This window comes from Sinocyclocheilus anshuiensis, unplaced genomic scaffold (genome assembly GCF_001515605.1).
Source record: "Sinocyclocheilus anshuiensis isolate Anshui unplaced genomic scaffold, SAMN03320099.WGS_v1.1 scaffold952, whole genome shotgun sequence".
NCBI classification, from domain to species: Eukaryota; Metazoa; Chordata; class Actinopteri; order Cypriniformes; family Cyprinidae; genus Sinocyclocheilus; species Sinocyclocheilus anshuiensis.
This window is the reverse complement of record NW_015552656.1, coordinates 529,780-535,645: the sequence shown is the minus strand read 5'-3', so window position 1 is coordinate 535,645 and position 5,866 is coordinate 529,780.

The following is a 5,866-nucleotide window of genomic DNA, read 5'->3' as shown; positions in this document are numbered from 1 at the left end:
CCAAACAAAGTAGTTTCGCTTTCACAACGAAGCACACAGCGCCTTCACGACATGGCGGCGGCGGCAACAACAATACTACAGCGAGAATAAAAGTTACACCTTCTTTCTTTGCGTGAACATTTGGGTGGCGTTATGCAAATCTTCCCACATAGTGACGTAGACATGTGGGGGCGTGTTAGAACGAGCCATTTTAGGTAGTCGTGGTTGACTCTTAACTTCTATAAATAATATCTCTTTGGATTTGAGACTTTAGTCTTTGCAACTTTACAGATCTTCTTTATGCACCAAGAGCTTGTAACACTCCAAAGAGAAAGGACAAATTGAAATCGCATCATATGACCCCTTTAATATTGAGAACTGGTCCCTATACTAAAGTGTTACCAAGAACTTCAAATAATCTCAACAATTTATGTCACATGTTACATGACATGCAGATTACACAGACTCAAGAGGTGCGTCCATGGGTTAAAGCAAAAAAAACAACAACTTTTGACTGAAAATTTTTCCTCGGGCAAACCCCATTCCACACCTGCCACACACCCAGTTTAACCTGTTTACTGTCGGTTCCACTTTTTGAGCATAGACCTGAAAATGACATTTCCAACTTAAACTGTTTTAAATTTTGAATGCTTTGGACCACAGACTTAAGGTTGGTCTCTTTATAAAGAAGACACTTGGCAGATTAATGTAGAAGTGAAAAAAGTTATAAAGATGAACAAAAAACTAAAAAGTTATGGAAGTTGAAGTTTATGAAAATATAAAATGTAATATTTTAAATATTTATATTTCATATAAAATATAAATTTTACAAAGAAAATCAAAACTTAAAATTCTGAACAGGCTATGTTCCAAATTTGAGGTTGATATCTAAAAAAAATGAGCTTTCAGTGAGATTTTGTTTGGGCGTAGTACCAAGCTTTTCCACTAGATGATCATCAAACCCCATTAGTAACCATTTAAGGGCGCCTTCATTTCCATATATGGTTTGAGTGATCTGAAACATGTTTTCATACTGTCCTCAATATTTATGAAGTAGACGTCACATTCAGAAGTATTAAGGGCAGTATGGCAGTATTTGATTTAAATTCAACCTAAAAAAAAACACATAAAAGACATACTACGAGAACCTTGGACTTGCGTTATAGTTCACGATGCATCAAAAATGAAGAATCTATTGTTTTTTTCTATATGTTCAAAACACTTTTAGACCTGTTATTCTCAAAAAATAGAATGGATGTTATCATTTGAACAGTCTCCATGAAAATGAATCAAGATTTTTACAGATTTTTCATGATTTTATATGTGCATCACTATTTCAAAGTAAAGGTCAGAATGCACTCTCTGACTCTGATGAGTACCCTTCTTGCATATTAATAAATTAAAGTTGCTCTGTGAAATATTTCAAAAATCAGTCACCAAATATCAAAACTAGAATCTTTAAGCTTTTAAACGATATATAGTTTGTCAAGATTATTTTAGGTTCAGACTAAGATATTACTGTTTAAAACATGTAACAAGTGGGCCCACCGGTGAGCCCGTGACAGTTAACAGGTTAAGAGCAGTTTTTTTGCTTCTTGTAATTAGGAACGCTTGTCCTCCTAATTTCAAAAAATTAGGAGCACCTTCTGATCAATAATGAAATTCTGATAAAAAATTAGCCTTCCTAATACCAGTTGATATTTGCCTCCTTAAAGTGATTTACAGGGACATTTTCTTTTTACCTTTGTAATGACATTTTTCAAATGTTATTACAAGTATCTCATCATCTATAATTTTCAGACGTTTAATGAGGCTCAGAGGTGCCATGAGTGCAATTAAATTCATGTTGAGATTAATGTTTTAAATATAAAATGTTGAATATAGAAATATTAAATTATTTAAATAACTGAAATTATAGGCCCTATGTTAAAAATGAAACTGAAAGTCACTGATTTTATCACGGAATCATTCATTCAATTGATTCGTTCGAACAGGTGATTCATTCAGGAATGAAGCAAGTGACTGTCTTTATGAATGGGTAATCATGAATCACTGACTCACTTCGTTTAAACACGCACTTTGAATGAAACACCGCTGTGTTTGCCTTTAGAGATGCGCAGCGGCTGAGCTGTTACTTTATTTGGAACTAATTTTGTTGACATAATAGAGCAAAATCAGGCAGTAGTGTTATAGTCAGACAACGTAAGTCACTTAATTTTAACTTCTTGTTTATTGAACTGTTGTATTAAATCAATATCACATTTGCAAACTCCCTTAATAATCTTTAAAAGTCTGTCAGTCTCAGTTTATTAGGACTTATGTGAGGATCCTGTTTGTGGACTTCAGCTCGGCCTTTAACACTATCATCCCAAACCTCCGTCTGTCAGTGGATCAACAGCTTCCTGACAGACAGGCAGCAGCTAGTGAGGCTGGGAAAATACACATCCAGCACCCGTACGATCAGCACTGGAGCTCCTCAGGGTTGTGTTCTCTCCCCACTGCTCTTGTAATATACCTGCACATACAATTGTCAATTTATATATTGTTATTCCTTATTTACTTGTTCTATTTTTATTTTTATTTTTTTTTATTCTTCTTTTATTATCTGTGTTTTTGTTCTGTTGCTGTCCTTCTGTTGCACTGCGGAAGCTTCTGTCATGAAAACTAATTCCTCGTATGTGAAAACATACCTGGCAATAAAGCTCATTCTCATGCTCATTCATTCATAAATTCAGATTCTGATTCTGATTTTATTGCGATCTGTGGGCACAGGCGTTATGTTGTCAGTGAGAAGCTGCAGCCGTGGCGGGGAGGATTTTTGGTGTGCCGGCAGAATAACAACAACAATGCGCTACATGTTTCTTTTCCCCTCGAAAAACTTTAATCCCTGTGCGTCTGCTTAGTGGTATTGAAAAGGCCAGGGGTGATAGGATTTCTATTTTAGGGAGGCTCAGCCTCAATTAGTGTATGATTAATAAATATTTAATATATTTTTGTGCAATATATTGACACACCAGATCCAGTCTGTATCCAGATCAGATGGTCACTGCAGTCACCCGGATCCAGTACGTATCCAGCCCCAGATGGTGGATCAGCACCTAGAGAGGACCTCTACAGTGCTGAATGTCAGCGGAGACCAGGACTACTAGATGAGCCCCAGGGACAGATCCCCAGTGAAGACCTTGTCTCCTAGACGGCCACCGGGACAAGACCACAGGAACCAGTTGAGTCCTCTGCACAATGTGACTTTGCTGCAGCCTGGAATTGAACTGCTGGTTTCGTCTGGCCAGAGGAGAACTGGCCCCCCGACTGAGCCTGGTTTCTCCCAAGGTTTTTTCTCCATTCTGTCACTGATGGAGTTTTGGTTCCTTGCCGCTGTCGCCTCTGGCTTGCTTAGTTGGGGACACTTCATTTCCAGCGATATCGTTGACTTGATTGCACAGATACTATTTAAACTGAACTGAGCTGGATGATGACATCACTGAATTCAATGATGAACTGCCTTTAACTGAAAATGTAGTGTTTACTATTATAATTTTGCATTATTGACACACTGTTGTCCTAACTAATGCTATTCTGTTCAGACCAATTGCGTAGCTTGAGCAAAGGCTTAACAGATAGCGTACACTTTCAGAAAAGAACTCCAGAAAGCAGTTTTCATAACTTTAGTGACTTTACTGGTGATTGTTCTTCTCAATTCTTTTATGTAAAACTACAAACAAGAAAAAATATGTATGAACATTATGTACACATTTACATACACATCCAGCTTAACATTACAATTCGATTTTGTACATAGTTCCTTTTTAACGTTATTTAAAGTAATGTACATGTCAAGAAATTATATTCAAATGAGATTATGTATAAACAGAAGAGAAATTAGCAGTACGCTAAAACAAAGTACGGTACCAATAACGCGAATCATCTCTGTTTATAACAAAATATAACAATAATCCCGATCTACACTTTACTTTAATCTACACAACACTGTAGCACACAAATGTAGCACTTACAGACATATATTTCCAAGGTTTAAACGATGGAATCAATAACCCATAGGAACTGCATGCACATTCTTCTTGACTGCGTTCACTGAGAGAAACCGAAAGTAAATGGCAAAATAAAGTGTAGTACCTTAAAGTCGGCATGAAATCAAAATTTACTTTATTTACTTTACTAGCACACATTGCTAGTCTTGATGTGAACAATTAATCTGTGCAAGTTAATCCGCTGAAAAAAATAGTTTGTTTTGGTAATCTTTAATCAAAATCTGAACATTTGCTTCTGCTCTGGAATGGCAGTCCTTCTCTGATGATGTCAGTTTGACGGCTTGGGCAGAATATCCTTTTAAACACACCCCTCCAACGGTTAGTTTGCTATGAGTGAGAGACAGAGAGGAGGAGCGCCAAAATAAAACCATGCCCTCTATTCAATATTCCATTTCAGATGGAAATACGTCATTACACTGAAATAAAGTCGGCAGCAACTTCCGGTTCATGCGGACTTTAATGTCCTGTAGGAGGCGGAAAAGAAACACCGCTAGACATAAGAAACAGCACAAATGCTGTACAGTTGCTTTGACACTCTCTGTATTGTTAAAAGCGCTATATAAATACAGGTGACATGATTTTATTTCAAATAATTTTAACTAACCACTATCGTTTCTCGATAACGATTGATCTTAGAGCTTAAGTGCATTTTCTACGAGTCATTTTACGATAGTTCGTTATTGTTTCACGTGCGTTTCCCAAAAATGCAATCGCACGTAGCCGTGCTTTAAGGGCTACTTGGGAGTCGCTATCCATTTGTCAAGTACGAAATGCCACCTTATAGAATGGCTCGTAATTGTAGTACACGCACTTTTTTTAAATGTTAACCTAATGCTGCGTTCCAGACAACTCGGATATAATAACTATTATATTACATTATATTATATTATATTATATTATATTATATTATATTATATTATATTATATTATATTATATTATACGTATATTATACGTATAATATTATTATTTGCATAATAATATAGCCTATAATATACTTTATATAAAAATATATATTATAGTATATAATATCTATATAGAGACGTTATTTCCGGGTCCAATACGTTGGTTTTCGTGCACATCAGTACATCATTGACAGATGAACATTTTAAATGAAAAGAACATTTTTCTAAAATATGTCTTCATGCTCCATTTTCGCTGGAGGAAAACAAATGTAGTGTGATACAGTTATAATGTGATACAGTATATAATGTGATACATATATGCTTGTTAAAATGACTTACGAAATATAGATATAAACTGCAGGACACTTACTGCAACCCAAAGAAATACTGTACGAGAAACCTGAATGCTTTAAATTTGGAACCTAAAAGAAAACTCGGTAACACTTTAGTATAAGGACCAATTCTCACTATAAACTAGTTGCGTATTAGCATGCATATTGGCTGTTTATAAAGCACATATTCTGCATGACCATATTCTACATCCCTAATCCTATCTAATACCTAAATTTAACAACTACCTTACTATTATTAAGCAGCAAATTAGTTTATTGAAGCAAAAGTCGTAGTTAATTATTTGTTAATTGCGAGAATTGGACCTTAAAATAAAGCGTGACCGAAAACTTACACACAGACAAACTGGGCAAATGGCGTTCACAGCTATACCTCCAAATTTAATATATAATATTCACAAAATCTTGTAATGAAAAGCCCATTTATGATGTTGATACATGTGTGCTTATATGTCTACGATGCATTTGTTTCTGCTGATCTGAGCTGGTAATGCGCAACAACATTGTGGTAAAGGTTTACCTCATAACTGTCTCAAGTGCTAACGGTGAAGAAATCAAGTTAATTATTTTCAGTCTCTGATCCAA